Raw genomic sequence first — 17,386 nt, forward strand, 5'->3', positions numbered from 1 at the left:
TTTCATAAAGTGGTTTCTTATTAAAAAGATTCTCTCCAACGGAAAGTAGAGGCAAATTGAATGATGTCATCGAATTTCCTCTAGAAGGATTGGATATGGATAATTTTGCAGGAGAAAATGTGGCTACTTATTATAATCTATATGCACTTTTAAATCACAGAGGACTACTAACAGAGGACATTATACAGCATACTGCAGACACCCGTATACTAGCGCGTGACATAAATACAACGATTCACACGTGTCACCAATTTCACCAAAGTCGCTTGTGAGTGGAGAAGCATACGTCCTCTTTCATGTAAAGGATGGAACAAAATCGCGCCTTTAAGATAAGCGAGGGAAAGTTTTACTCTTAGTTTCTTCAATTTTGTAATTTTTTTCAACTTCTCATTTTTGTAATTTCTGTTTACAAATATAATTCTTTTCTCTCAAATTACATAGAAAATGATTCACATATGCTTTCTTCGGTGTTTGCTGACTGATCGTCTGAAAACGCTGATTGAGGAATTTTGAATTATATGAAACTGAAATAAAGTTCCGAAATCGAGTCGTACAGAAATTTATACTATCTGAAATAATCAGTTAACGAATATGTATCCTGATACAAGATATGGAGTATTTTCTATTTCAACAGATTCAAGAGATAGGAACGTTAACTGAATGACCATTGTAGCATCAAATAATCCACCTCCATCTACTTCCAAAGTTTCCAGTGTTGATATTGGTAACAAGATGAATAAGTTAGGTTTATACCTAGATATCCTAGATAGCGGGTCCAATTGAATGAGTTTTTTCCTAGGATGCTGAATTACTAATCATTCTTCAGGTAGTAGAAATTATTACAGTTTAAATTAATGATTATATTAAAAACGCTAAGAATTTGGAATAATGGAATAACACGCCTAAAGATGGTATGATGAGATCAAACATGTAGCGGTTTTCTAAACTAATGCGTGAAAATATCACAATGAAGTTCCACTTTATTGTGAAGAGGCTCATAATGAATACAAAACACGATATTATACTATATTTTTCATGTTCTACTCATTCAACCTTTACGACTGATTATCATATGATTTCATTTCCATAATCAACGATCCGATATGATACTGCATACTGAATACAAATTTTCGTTCAATATTGAGTTTTAATGACCTATTCTATTCTAGAACACCAACATGTCGAATTTTCCTTGATGTTCCAAATGGCAGCCTCATATGCCTCAAAAGAGTTTCAGACCTCCAATTACAGAGTCCTTGCGCATAAATTCTGCTAAGCAATCTTATCATCAAAGCGGTTATGCACATATTCTCCACCCTCAGGAATATATTATCTTTCTCGGAACAATACAGTTTTCAGCACACATAAACGTGATATATATTCCCCGAATATATCTAACTTAAGTGGAAACTTCTGAGGTTATCGCCAAAACCCTTTGAGAACTACTTACCGCGTTATTATGACATAGTTAAGACCAATTTTCGAGCACATTATTCCGAATTGGCGATTTATTTCTCTGAAAGATGGAAGGTGTTGATCGGTTACCGAAATTTATGTTTCAATAAATTTATGTGTACGTGTTTCAGAAAGTGTCAAGGGAGCTTGATGAAATTAGGGTACGAACTTCATGATTCATTGAAATTAATTGTCCACAATTCCAGAATCCCTCTCTTTTTTTCGATTCTATTCGAATTTGTACTATTTATTATCTTCATTCGAATGTGAAGATGGAAAATTGCATAAATTCATCATTAATTGGAATCCCTCACCTTCATGAAAAATTCTGTTAAACTTTCCTGTTAGTTTGAATATGTCTCGAAAAAAATGTCTGAGAACTTGTTGAAATCAAACTCTTTTCTCATTTTATAATAGTAGTATTTTAGTATTCTGGTTTTTCATCACATCATTGTGTTATGTATTCACACGTTCTCAACTAGTTTTATTGCTAACCTACAAATTTGTTTAACTTTTGTCAACTTCGGTTTATCCTCATGTCTCGTTCACATCTTCTCCCTAATTCTTAATTGGGGAGAAGGGTTCCTTCGTTGAAAGTTTTCAATTCTTGCATTTTTCTATTAATTTAGATGTTTTTCGAGTAGTGACGTGACGAGTTGAATGGGTAGAGATCAATGAGGATCAATATTTGATTGCGAACTAACCTATAATTGGAGATCAGCATTGTTTGATTCTCCTCTTGTGCGAGTGTGATAAGTATGTTTTTGTAGAGCTCGTTACATAAATCAAGCTGTGATAAAAATACAATTCATTTGCCGTGATAAGTTTTCAATCAGCAAAAGGCTTTCTGTAGAAAATCTACCATCTTTTTTCATGATTATTTTTATGTGGCTATTCTGAGTTATCTCCATTTGATTTTTATTGCTCAGGAAATTGCCTACTCCTTAGAATTTACAGAGTATATTCAAAGTATATTCAACGTGTTCACTCCGATTTCATCTCAGAAATTGGCCAATCATGACTACAACAAATCAATTCAGGTGCTAAACTTTCTTGAAGAAACAAAAATTCACACACTATATCGATTCAAGCATTTCATTCCTAAACATCAATAGCACTCCGATAAATTACTGTTATTTGTGTTATATTGAGAGCTTCTCTTCAAAATAAACGAGAATTGCAGAAAAAAATATAGAGATATATGATAAAATATTAATATCCCCTATTTCCTTACGAAACAACGTAAACAATTGTGAAAAATTCAATTTACGCAAAAATGGATGAATACATTTCATCACTGGAAAAAATCCTGTATTAACGCTTCCTTCTCTCTCGATTTTTCCATAACGGTTCAGAGAATATTACATTATATCTTTCAGTGGAATAATCACCGTAATGTGTTTAGTTCCCTCTGGTAAACCACACCCTAATAAAGATAATGTATGGTGAGTAGAGAGGCTTTTCGTTTTCGGAATTAGTGTAATTCATTTTGCGCACTTTTTCCTTTTTGATGTGTTTTGCAAATTTTTGCTAACTGGAAATTACTTGATATATGTCTGAGATTGTTCTTCAGATTAGAGTAAAAGATGAATCAATTTGTAGTTATACTTTTACTGTTTTGATAATTGAATTATTTGAAACTAAGTCAAAGTATACCATAAAGTCAGAAAAAACACTCGTGCTCCTAAAGTTGAATCGGATGATATTTTCTGTTCTATTCGCTTTCCATAAGGAATTCAATACGGGAAAGGTAAAATGCACAATTCAAATTCAGAGTGTCGGCACTACTATTTCATTTCACGAAAAAACCACCTGAAAATTTTCATTCGAAACCAATTCAACTGAATTATCAAATGAATCAGTAAGTCATAATATCAAATGAATCAGGAAGTCATAACATTCTGTTAGTGGAATTTATTTTCACAGACATTTCAAATTCAGAAAAAAAAGCCAAAATTTCTTTCAAAAATAATCAAAAATATACTGATCAATAAAACGCAACAGTAATTATCAGTTAGTATCAGAATTATCTCCAAATCTTAATGATAATCAAATTAATTTGAGTTAATGATAGGTAAAAAAAAACACAGAAAGAAGTCGGTAAGATTTCATCATAAGTTTGCGATGAATAATATACAAACTACTGATTTTATTGAGACTTGTAGGAAGTTTCATTCAAAATCATTTATGCATCATTAAAAAAACCTGAATAAAATCAGTCATAACTTTCTCTAGCAATCATATTATTCAAGTTTTAAGGACACGAGGACACGACCATTTTCATTTTTCTTAAGTTTTCTGAAATCGAAAACTCTAAAACAAATATTAATTGATCAAAACATCAGATTTGTTATGGCGATTTAATTATGTTGGAAACTATATTTTCATATGTCCCAATATTATAACGGTGTTGTTAGGGAAATTAAGTGGTATAGACTTTGACTAATCGGTTAGCATTTCATTCTTCTATTTTCACTATTCTGTACATTTATAAATCCGTGTTAGCTGTTATTTTGTTGATATTCATATTGTAATTTATTGAGTTTTATTTCAATCACAGGTGGATAATTTTATTGATTTGATTTTAGTTGTCGAATTGGCCGCGGTGCGTCCGACTCACGATCGGAAGGTCGTGTGTTCGATTCCCGCCTCGACCAGATATTTTTCTCGAGAGAATTTATCTGGTTGAAGCTGGAATGATTCTGCAACCGTGTTAGGAATCACACGTTAAAAGGTAAGACCTCGTTAGTCCTTAGCTCGCACAAGTTTCTCAACTTCTGAGAGTTGTCGTTCGTAAGGAGGCGGCAGCTGATTAACGGAAAAACAGATTTTTTAACAGACAGACTGGTTATCGGAGTCATTTTCCGTCGATTCTAATAGTCTGTTTAAATCTGTTTAAAATCTATTTTTTCGTTAACCAGCTGTCGCAACCGTACGAACGATAACCCTCAGAAGTCGAAACTTGTGCGAGCTAAAGACTGACGAGGTCTTACCTTTTAACGTGTGATTCCTAACACGGGTTGGACAATAGCTAGTGAAAATCGATTGTTCAGCCTGGGGCTTGAACCAGTTTCAAGATACTTGTTGGATGAAAATTTCAGATGGTTTTTCTCAATAAACTGAATAGACAAATAGGCCCACTTAATATGTGTCACTTATTTTTTTTGTAAAATAAAATAGAAGATGAATGATATATTGAAATTTAGACAAATCTGTTATAAGTAGAAAAAATAAAATTTTAATAATCCCAAAATATAAATCATGAAATCATAAAACGACAACAGAAATTAAGTGGCGCTCCGGGGCGACTTCATTGATTCCAGTGGCGCATTTGCTTTTTCAGCTGCAGCAAAACCTGGAAAAACCTGCAGCACCACATCACCTTTCAGGTCTTCAGAAAATGGTTGCTTCTGGGCCTGATTGGAAACATTATGTTCTGTATAAGGCCCATACTATGATGTACCTAATAGGGCCCACTTTCGAAATGTCACAATTAATCGAATGAAAAAAAGGTGATATTCAGCATATTTATTTTGTAACAAATAGTACTTGAAATAGTTATTGTGGACAGTTTGTATATATACAAATCATGTATTTGTCATCTGCTGAAAGTCCTACACACTCTTCATGAATATATTGTTTACAGTTTTCACAAAGTCGTTTATCCTCAACAACCTCATTGCGGGCAAACCATACCAACTTTCTTTGCTCTTCTTTGTTTTTTGAGATTTCAAACGAGCAATGTACATTTCACCCTTCTCATTTTTCAGTCATTTCTCAACTGATTTTTCATTTGCCAAGGTTTTCCTTATTCTTGATTGATTTTTAGGGTCATTTGAACTAGCATCATCAAACAATGATTTTGTGACTTCTTGTGAAGGAGGTTGTTTCAATTATGGTTACCTGTAGTATATAAATATTAATGTAAGAACAAGTTGAAGTATTCAAATCACTTGAGAAAGGTACTGTGCTAGCGAAACATGTCATGTGATATATTTTTCAAATAGAGTTTGTGAAGATCAAATTGTGAGGTGTAGTTTTTGAAATCACCATGGATCTTCATCAAGTAACGACCGAATCAATCAGAAAATGAAGATTTTGTTCGCAACACATATGTTTTTCTCTGAGTTGGCTACTCTGTGTTTTATCATCACTGTCTGTTGTCACATATCTTCATGTTGTCATTTTTTGAGTTTCAATTGATTTTTTCATTGTATTCATTTTCCATGGCGGTATAGTATAGTATGTTCACCTGTTAGATATAGTCCAGTAGAAAAGTCTAGTATTACTATTCGATAGATTTTAGTCCTTGACCGTTTTCACACAAGCAGACGAATTCTATGTTTCTTCTGATCCAGTTGACTCACATTTTCACTTTCATTCATATCGATTTCATCAGAAATGTATGAACACATAGGGATGTGATAATTTCTGTGCAATTCATCTGCATATTTATCTCTGATATTATCGTGTGAATCTGGACTTTGATTTTGTAGACTCCCAAAATGCAGGAGTTTACTACATTCAGAGAACTGTTTGTATGACATGTTGATGCACACTTATTCTTCTTCGAACTGGAAAAATTGCTGAAATTCCTTCAATATCCTTGTTCAAAATGTATTAATGATGATATGAATTCATCATATCCGAAAGTGATATTCAAGCAACCGGGATCAAAATGAAATGACTCTACCACTGGTAAACGAGCCAAAAGTAAAACAGAGAAATTGAAAATCACACCTGGTATTTGAATTTCCATTTCTCCTCACTTCGTTCCTGATTTTCCAAGTTATTCTGAATTAATTATCATAACTAATTTAGGAATAATTAGCCTAAGAACGTTTCGCTTCATAAATATGCAAGTTTTCGTCGACGGCCTACATTAATTTCAACAATATCTTCAGGAATGTGCTATTTGTTACAAAATTTATTCAGCGTTTGAAACGAATACTTTTTCAGGATTTACCGGCTTAAAATTCCAGACAGTCAAGCGAAATGGCGAAAATAATCATCACAAGCACTTTCTGGAAGAATTATAAATTAACGTTAATTCTGAAGAATTCAGCTGAAACCGCTGAAAAATTAAAGCACTTTTGGGTAAAACGAAACAACAAGACTGTTTCAACACGAAATTTTCATACTGCGTTAAAATTGGGCTAATTGCATTTTTCACTACAATTCCTAATTACGCTGTTATTCAAGTTAGTATCTGAAACTTCAATCGATTTCTTATAATTATCAGTTTTTCATGAATGATAAATCATTATACATATTGCGGTTATAGCACTCAACAACATTTTATGTTCAAAAACAAGCGCCTATCGAATAATAAGAAATGCAATACTTCTATTGACCCGCGTTTCACCAACCAAGTTCGCACTTCATCTCCTGAAAACGCCAACATTGTTGCATTTCTGATTATTGCAAAAAAAAACTTGTTTTGGGATTTATTCTACGCCAGAGTTTCCAGTTTCACGTATACGTGTTTTTAGTTGAACGAAATTTTGTCAATTGGAAAACAGCTTTCGAATATTTTGGAGGAACTCAGTACAATAATTTCATGTTCATATACATTTTTTTGCAGCAACAAGAATTCTGTGAATTTGCGTGAACACACATATCTGATCATTATGCACTTTCGTGATGTGAACAGTTGCAATAACTTTTTGGATAGAGATAAATGTAAGACTTCCTTTACTTTGACTATATAAAAATAACAATTAAAATTAATTGGCGCTCCGGGGCGACTTCATTGATTCCAGTGGCGCATTTGCTTTCTAAGCTGCAGGAAAACCCGGAAAAACCTGCAGCACATCATCTGAAGATCTGTCCTCTCTCTCATGAAACAAAATGTAGAGTGTCATCAGAGGCTCCAATAAATTCAGTACATCGACAGAACACTTAGTGACACGACTATCGTCAAACCTAAACCAGTCCGTTTCGTCTTTGACCAAAGCGTAATAATGATCAAATTCAACGCCAGAATTACAGTGAACAATGACTGCATGAATATTATAATAGTGGTCTGTTAGATTGAAGTGATAATCTATTCCGAACCTTGGAAAGAGTTTGGTACTTCCGTCAGAGATTAGTCTTGTTTGAAGATCTTCAGTGTTATTATCAAATCGACTGGTGCCTCAGCTATCTGTTTCCTTATAACAGTCAGTTAGTTTGGCGCATGTTTGATCATCACCTGTTGAAAATTCCATTTTCAGATGATTTAACAATGAGCTTTGCACGGACTGGTTATTGGTCATATCAGGAAACGATAGATGAAGTTCCAGAAATGCACATATGTTTTTGCTACCTCTTGAACATTTACTACAAAGTAAACAAGTGAGGATTTTTCCAGCAAAACAGTTACAAACACAAGACGAGATAGACTGTACGGAATCATTCAATCCAGGGCGGCCAAGAGTATTGATTCTGCAATTGTTTTGTCCACGAAGAGTATTCAACAAGAACCTCAAGAATTCAGAACAATTCTCTTGTATTTGTGGACTTCATAGACTCCGGGAAAATCATTTGGAAAGAAAGATGATATATTCATACGGAACTGCAGCTGCATGAACAGGTGTTTGAGTTTGATGAATAAGTAGAAATTATTCTCGTTCTCGTTCATCATTAATACCTCATTCTTGGAAGTTTTCGTCATAAACAACAATTGTAAAATTCTATTCATGTAACAAGTGTTTCCTAAATTATCTGATCCAATTTACTTCTCATAATTTTCAGGACAACTCTCTACTGATTCGTAAGGAAGTGTTTGTTTCACATAATCTGCATAAGAACCGTTTTCCAAGTTGCGATCGATCCTTCCAAGTGGAGAAGGGTTTCGTAGAGGAATCGATTCGGCTCTTGCACCAGAAGGTGGATCAATCACTTGTGAATTAGCCTTGATAAGAGACTGATGAATATCCACATATATCGGTTCGTTTCGAAGAGATTTCAGTTCCATACTGAAATTAGGGCAATGCATGATCTTATCAAAATTATATGAAGGAGAAATAATTCCAAGGACCGAAGCAGCATTATCACGTTGAAAAGCAATACTAATTTTGTCTATCAAAAAAGAGGTATAATGATAATCTTTCGTTACTTTGCCTATTCTACTTCCGAGTTCATAAACGAATAACAGAGACTCCGGGCCATAAACACCAAAAGTTTCAACCGCCACAGGATGGTACAGATAAATGTTACCAAGATTTCAGTAATTTTTTCTTTTCAATTTTTTGCCAGACACTGCTGCGTTTCCAGCAGACTTCGAACTTCCGGCTAGATGGGAAGCCGCGACCATGTCAACGCAAGTGAAGTCCCATACCACAGGTTTACCATCATCTCGACTGGTACCTATAGGTTCCAGAATTACAGGAACATCCGCTGACAACATAGCATGACAACATTCAATATGTCGTTCACTTGGTGATGTCGAGATGTATGCCCCGCACTTCTTCTGCAACTCAAACCATGTGTACCTTCCTCATCAACTATACTACCACAAACACAAGTATGAGGCACACAAATAGATGAACCCATCCTAAGTCCTACTGTAATTCTGAAAGATTAATCATCTAATAGTATTCCAAGAGATGCTTTGGCCTTCTCAATACATAACTTTCAACTTCAGTCTCAAACCTTTCAGGGTATTTTCATTTTCGACTTTATCTGGCAACGTGTTGTATAATTTAGTCCCTTAGTACAAATAGTTTCTCTGTCCGATACATTTCTTCATAATTGGTGTAACATACTTTTGTTTATTTCTGGTTTCATAGACATGAGTGCAACGTTGTAATGCACCTCTATTTGAGTGTAGTCTTATATTTACTTACATATAATATATCTGTCGAGTATATAATACTTTCGCTTTGGTGGTATACCTATGGTTTTTATTCAATAGTAATTTCAACAATTCATTTTGCAAGGTCTGTGTTGCATTATAGTGTGCTCTTGAAACACCTCCCCAACCTAAGATTCCGTAGCTCAGGTGTGATTCTACCAGACTGTGATAGAATATTACTCTTCGTTTTTTATTCAAGAATTCAAACATTTTTTAAACCTATATAAAATACACCTCAATTTTTTTGTTAAGTAGTCCACATAAGTTTGCCATCTGAGAGAACGATCCAACATTATTCCCAAATATTTAATTTCATTGGCTGGTTTTATAGCGAATGAATTTTGTATGGTTATATCATAGTTTGGAAGAGACGTCTCAAGGCTACCGAATCGTAAGTAAACTTTTTTTTTGAAATTTGACGATAATAGTCTGTAGTCCAACAGTAGATGAACAAGGCGGATTCTGGCTCACCGGGAGTGGGGGTAACCTACCAGCGTCATCGAAATCGACGCAGGATGGAACGAGTATCGTAGCGATTCAAGCATGGAACTCCGCTCCTCGGCCCCCTTGGTACTTCACCTAACCTATCGGCCCCCTTGGTACTCCACCTAACCTATCAGCTCCCTCGGCCCCCTTCAGTCACGTGATTTTAATTAAAAAAAGTTTATAGTTATGAGATTCGAACCTGGATCGTCCGCGCCGTAGACATTGTCCTTAGCCTCTACACCATCGTAAGATATTTAAGTTAACTGCCAATGTTGGGTATTTATAGCGTTAGTTTTGTCGGGACCGAAATTGACTCATTCATTATACTTGACAGCATTTTTATTTTTGATTTCCGTAGATTGTAACCATCATTATCATATTGAAGATAGGAAAATATACTTAGATTTGGGAAATAATTAATATTTCATGTAAAGATGTGTATGTGTGTGTAAGAGCGAGAGGCGCGTGTGACGTATCGATGCAAAGAGAGATGGAGATGGTATCGAGATTTACCGGTTGCTAGTGCAAGCAGGTGTTGCCAGTTGTACAATAAATCAATGTTTATGGAGTAATGTAGCGTTGCCGGTTTGAAAATTAAGTTTTAGAATACACAGAGTCATCTATGAGTCACTAGCTGAACTATCTATTGGTTGAAGAAGGACACTGTAAACACTAGACTCATAAGACGGCATCTGTCAAATGTGAATACATGCCAGCATGGCAGGTTCGGCGTTGCCAGTTGTACAATAAATCAATGTTTATGGAGTAATGTAGCGTTGCCGGTTTTGGAATTAATCGTTAACTACTCGACGAAAATTGGAACCGCAAAAATGATATATTTTATAATAATGAATCAGATTTAAGAAAAAATATGACAACCTGCGATCCGTCATTGTATACGGGGTGTCTCAAAATACATCATTGAAAACAAACATGACGTCGAAGTGTACAGGGTGCGTCAAAATATACCATTTAAGAAAAAACATGTCGGTTCAACAGAAGTCTAGCATTCCAACATGTCAAAAGGGCACTACGTCTCGTATCTTTGTTAACCAAGTTAGTATCATCAGGAGAAAGAGGAGATTCAAAAGTGTCGAGAGGTTAAGCGTTGTGGACTCAACGTGAGGGCAATGGGAGAGCGAAGTATTCGACAATGACATTTCAAAATACGTTGTTTTGCATAGTTTCGAAGGAAAACGATGTTTCGTACGTCGTTGGTAAACAAACATTAGTAATAAAATGGCATTCAGAGAATACAGACGTAAAGTAGAGGAATTTGAGAGACGTGTCCAACAAATAAGTAAAGATATTCAATTATATGAGGAAAAGAAAATGGTTCTGAAGCAGTTGAATAATTTACACATTCAAGACAAAGTGTTCCAGCCTCAGAGTGTAGAATATGTCGTCAACGATGCCGAAAAACAAATTTTGTACTTCCGACTACAATAATTTCTGTTCAATATGTGAACGAATGTGGGTGAAATTTCAAGGAAATATGCGTGAAGGCTAGTGTAAACAATGGAAATTGATTCGTTCGACATCAGTCAGTGAGGGTATTTGCGCAGGCGCAATTCCAAAGAATACACCATTCAAATGTGAATTGAAAAAGATATTTCAAGATCTTCGTCATTAAAAAAAACTGTTGAATTTATTCCAGAATACGCAACAAAGCTAGAGAAAAAATTTGGATTAAAGTTGTACAACAATTATGAAATTTAATAAAAAATGAATATTTTTATTGAGTAAATGTTGTTTCATTTCAAGTTGGTAAAAATATATAATATAGGTATGCAGAATTATTGCTATCACTTATCGATAAAGCCAGACACGTGGCTCAAAGTGACGAAACAAAGGCTCTTTGTTTGATTGCATAATATGTCATCACCTATTTTCATATTCTTATCCAAGGTGACATTGACCACTGTCAATGCCGAATCAGCACCCAGAGATATGCAGTTCTCAAAGCGACGGAACAAAGGCTCTTTGTTTGATTTTGAAATATGTCATCACTTATTTTCCTATAAATACCTCCTGCGAGGTGAAATGATGAGTTAGTTGTATCAGTGATACTAGTGACAAGTGTAACGATTTTATCTGAAAGTAAGTGTTTTTCATGTTCACTTTATGAATTTTTATTGCAAGATTTTTTAAACGTTTTTGACTTTTTCACAAAAAAAAATTATTAAAATTTAATGTAATTCAAAGATGGTGAGAGTTGTTGTTGAATTATCATCAATTTTTCAAAATTTTTCTCAGATTAATATACTTGAGTGTTTTTCTAAACATACTTTTTGACGGTTAACGTTTTTTTCATTTATTTTGTAATACAAAACGGTTCAGAGGTATTTACGTATTCCTCAAGCCAACCCTGGACTACCATTTTTATCCTACATACATCAGAAGATAAGGAATAACAATTACTGATATTTCTCAATCTTTAATAATGAATAAAAGATAAGAACCGGTAGTTGCTGACATTCATTTTTCTCGAATACTATCTCTTACAGTAATTATTGTACCGCACAATTTGTTTTGATGTTAGATGGCAGCCTCATAACCGGGAAACGTGATTATGAATTTTACTCGAAAATCATCCAAGCTGAATAAGAGTTTTTTTCGTATTTTATCTATTTGCCTTTGACAATGCCATATCTTGTCTATATACACATTTATAATGTAGTAAACAGAAGCTCATTTTGTGAGCAGCTTCCTAGTTGAATAAAACGCATAGTAAGTTACGAATAACTTTCATTCATGTTGTCGTTTATTGAGAGAGTGTTCGTATAATTTGAAACATTGTTTTTTTATTTTTGGTTTCTCGCAGGTGGATTTCCTGAAATTCAATTTCAGTCCTGGAGAGGAAACCAAATAACAAAATAGCAGATTCACCTGTAGAGACGCCGCAGAAGAAATTGACAGACAACATCGTGAGAAGCATTTAGAAAATACGCTGTCGTGTTGTTTCATTTGAAATTGTACGAAATTAAGGTAAGTACTGTTTTTTTTCTCTGTTCAATATATGTATACAGTTTGTGGTTGTATACTATATTTTTTATTCGACTTCAAAGTGATTGTCAAAATGATGAATAATAAACATACAGGCTCGGGTTTGAAGCGACGAAGCTCCAGGGTAAAGTGGCAAACTGTTAACAATGTTTTCAATCGTAGAGTAACAACGGGGGTAATCATCAATTTAACTCATAAAGATCCTTAAAAGTTTCTAGGTGATGCTTTTTCATTATTCAAACGTGAGATTTCCAAAATTTTTAAACAAATGTCATGTCTCAAAGTTAATTTTACATTTTCAGGGGATTTTATTAAAAAGTTGAATGATGGGGAAATTGTTGATCATAAATATTTCAGTACACCAAATAAAGTTATCGATTCAGGTACGGACTTGGCTGCTTGGTACAATGAAAACGCTGTGGATGTTATATTGAATAAATTAGGCGAATTTGAAGAACAATTGTCGGGGTTGGCTTTGAGTAAAATTCTTTTGTTGGAAGCAGCAATTAATAAATATGTGATTGGTAAAGGTTCTTCTTTCATTCCATTGCCACAAGAAATCGCAATGAAAAAGGCATGCATTAATGTACAAAACGATGACGAAATGTGCTTCTCCTGGAGTATTATTAGCGCCTTGTATCCTGTAGCAAAAAATTCTAATTGAGTGTCAAAATATCCACACTATTCTTCAGTTTTGAATACTACAGGGCTAAATACTCCAACGGATTTACATCAAATCTCCAAATTTGAAAAACTTATTAATATTTCTGTAAACGTTTACTCTTTGGAATTGAATCAAGCAAAGGAAAAATCATTTTTTGTAGTAGTACCTGCCAGACTCACGACAACAAAACGAGACAGACATGTTAATTTGTTATTAATTCAAGACAAATATTTTCCAAAATTGAACGATTATGAGGCTCCACCCATTAATGACGATGACGAGACTGAAATTAAATTCCATTATTGTTGGATCAAAGACATGTCTCGATTATTAAGTAACCAACTGAACAAAAAGAAAGACAAAAAATTTTTTTGTGATAGATGCCTAAATTATTTTTCAAGTCAGCAAAAATTAAATGATCATACTATTTTGTGCGAAAAAGTGAATGATTGTAAAATTTCCTTTCCTACATACGATTATGTGGAATTTCGAAATTATGTTTATAAACAAAAATGCCCATTTATAATTTTTGCTGATTTCGAGTCACTGTTGGAGAAATGTAACGAAAGCATATCTAACAAAACTACAAAATACCAAAAACATATACCTTTCAGTGCAGGCTACTACTTCAAGTGTTCCTATGACGACAGTCTCTCTCATTTCAAAAGCTATCGAAGTGAAGACTGTATGAAATGGTTTGCCGATGAGTTGTCTGATATTGCAAAATTTGTTGAATCTAAAATTAGGAATATTGAGCCGATGACAGTGCCTTTAAATAATATCGGTGCTGCAACGACTTGTCATATTTGCGAAAAACCGTTCGCCCCCAAAGATGTTATTGTGTACGATCACAATCATTATACGGGGGCGTTCCGCGGTTCTGCCCACCAAGCCCCCTGTAATGTCAACTTTCGAAAATTATTCGTGGTACCCATTACTTTTCATAATCTTTCAGGATACGACAGTCACTTCATCATCAGAGATATCGCAAAAAAAGGCTGTGTGAGCATACTTCCCTCAAATAAAGAAAAATACATTTCCTTTACACAGAAGGATGCTGAAACTAAAATTAAATTTCGATTTATAGATTCTTTTTGATTCAAGGGAACATCGTTGGATGAAATAGTATCCACATTGGATCAGAATGATTTGGAAATTTTAAAACAAGAATTTAGTCATTTAGATGAGGAGAAATTCGCTCTTCTCACCAGGAAGGGAGTATTTCCGTATGATTTTATAGATAGCATGGAAAAATTGAACATCACCGAGTTGCCATCACGAGAAGAATTCTATAATAAATTAAATGATGAACACATAACAGAAGAGAAATATGTTCACGCACAAAATGTTTGGGAATCATTCGAAATTACAAATTTGGGATCGTATGCGGACCTATATTTGAAAACAGATATTTTATTACCGGCAGACGTTTTTGAAAATTTTCGTCAAAAAAGCATGGCAACTTATGGGTTGGACCCCGCATGGTATTATACTATGCCTGGGTACACGTGGGATGCCATGTTGAAGTATACGAAGTGTAAATTACAAATTTTCAAAGACATTGACATGATTATGTTTGTAGAAAAGGGGATAAGGGGCGGAATATCGGTTTGTTCAAATAGATATTCTGAAGCAAATAATAAATATATGGAAGCATACAATCCCGAAAAACCTTCAAAATATCTTTTATATTTAGACGTCAATAATTTATATGGGTGGGCAATGTCAGAATTTTTACCTTACGACGGTTTTCAGTGGGTAGAAAATTTTGACAAAGATGTAACTGAAATTCCTGACAATGCTTCAGAAGGCTACATATTGGAAGTTGATTTGGAATACCCTGAGAGATTACATGATTCACATAAAGATTTTCCGTTTTGTCCAGAGCATCAAGCACCACCAAATTCCAAACAAAAAAAATTAATGGGTACCCTGTATCACAAAGACAAATATATTTTGCATTATCGCAACTTGAAATAAGCATTGAAAAACGGTTTGATTCTAACTAAAATTCATCGGGTTTTGAAATTCAAACAATCTGCATGGCTGCGTCCCTACATCGATTTGAATACTCGTCTAAGGACTGCAGCCACCAGTTCTTTTGGCAAAAATCTATATAAACTAATGGTAAATGCTATTTTTGGGAAAACGATGGAAAACATTCGATTACACAGGGTGGTCAAACTTGTGAATTCCTGGAACGGTCGTTATGGCGCCAAAAATTTAATTTCGAGCCCTCGATTTCAGAGTCGAACCGTTTTCGATACAGACTTGGTGGCTATTGAATTGAAAAAGACTGAACTTGTTTTCAATAAACCTCTGTACATCGGAATGACAATTTTAGATATTTCAAAAACATGCATGTTTGATTTCCATTACGATTTCATGGTGCCCACTCTAGGTATAGAAAATTGCAAGTTAATGTATACAGATACAGATAGCTTCATCTACGAAATAACGTGTGAAGATGTCTATTCAGAACTCATCAAAAATAACCTATCAAAATTTGATACTTCCGATTATTCGCCCGATAATAAATTTCAAATTCCACTTGTGAATAAAAAAATTCCTGGGATAATGAAAGATGAAGCAAATGGTAAAATCATCACGCACTTTGCAGGGTTACGTTCCAAAATGTACACCTACAAAGTGCAGGGTGGAAAAGTTATCAAAAAATCAAAGGGAATTCGATATAATGTAGTCAGAAATAAAATTGATTTCAAAGATTATATCGATTGTCTCAGAAATTTTAAAGAAAAAATATGTGAACAGTTCACTATTCGATCATATGCTCACAACGTTTTCAGTATCAAGCCGGTGAAAATAGGCTTGAGTCCACACGACGATAAACGAAAATTAATCCCCAAATCATCCGACACTTTACCTTGGGGGCACTATAGCTTGAAATGAGCTTATCATTTGGATTTTATTTCTATTGATGTGATTCATTGATAAATTTTGTCCTTGTTTGAATATGACTGATAGGTGTGTGTTACTCTGAGAATTTTCAACAGCGGTAGGAGACCACCAACTTTTCAAGAATTGACTGCAAACAGAAATATGTTTGAGTATTTAAGTTTTTGTATATTATTTATTATTGTACATGTACACGTTGATATAATTTGAATGAAATATATTGAAATTTTGTATACTTATTTATTGTTGTACACACACGTTGATGAAATTTGAATAAAATATATATTGAAATTTTGGCGTTTTATTCCATCAAATAACTTTTTGAAGCTGTTGTTTTCACCTTATACATTAAATGAAACAAATGTTACAACGTTTTCTCATTTATTACACAAATCATACACTATTTTTTGTTTATAATAAAATAAATATTCACGTAAAGCATTAGCATACAGACTATCCAGAGCTGAGGCTTGACAAATACCTTCTATGATTTCTTCCAAAGTTAAATTAGTTTTACTCTCACGTAACCATGATTTTATGATATTGAAAACACCTCAATAATAATCACAAAAGTTCAAAGAATCCAGCATAGCGATACGGTCAGAGAGCACACCAAGGTGAGTATTCAGGATATCGTTTACATCACGTTGAAACAGCTCCATGTTCGTGGTGTCCTTGGAAATGGAAACTTGTTTGGTATCACTTTCGATGTACTGTGTGACGTAAATGTAATCCCCGCAACGTGTTGTAATTGGATCATATTCGTCTACATATCCATCGATTTGTGATTCAAAGAAATTTTCCTTTATTTGTTGCAGGATGTCAATGAGGGTCGCCCATTCATAACTTGTTGAATTGATGGAACGAATGGAGAACTGCTGCTTCAAAATTATGCATGGGCTGAAGTCTCTTCATGGACTTAGGCCACATCGAATTTCATAAGATGACATGGGGAATGCCATCAACAGCAATTGATGTTCGTTTCGAGCAGCCATTTCGTATTGCTCCAACGCTCTGTCTAT

General features: G+C 34.3%; 1 long non-coding RNA gene across 1 annotated transcript; it reads left to right on the plus strand.

The window, feature by feature from the left end:
- Positions 1-11,585: 11,585 nt before the first annotated feature.
- LOC141480114 (uncharacterized) lies at positions 11,586-16,655 on the plus strand. Its single transcript, XR_012464170.1, has 2 exons — positions 11,586-12,508; positions 12,603-16,655. It is a non-coding gene; the product is annotated as an uncharacterized lncRNA (long non-coding RNA).
- Positions 16,656-17,386: the final 731 nt, after the last annotated feature.

This window comes from Leptinotarsa decemlineata, unplaced genomic scaffold, assembly GCF_025532065.1.
Source record: "Leptinotarsa decemlineata unplaced genomic scaffold, Ldec_3_MD MMD2_P_RNA_scaffold_6, whole genome shotgun sequence".
Classification (NCBI taxonomy): Eukaryota; Metazoa; Arthropoda; class Insecta; order Coleoptera; family Chrysomelidae; genus Leptinotarsa; species Leptinotarsa decemlineata.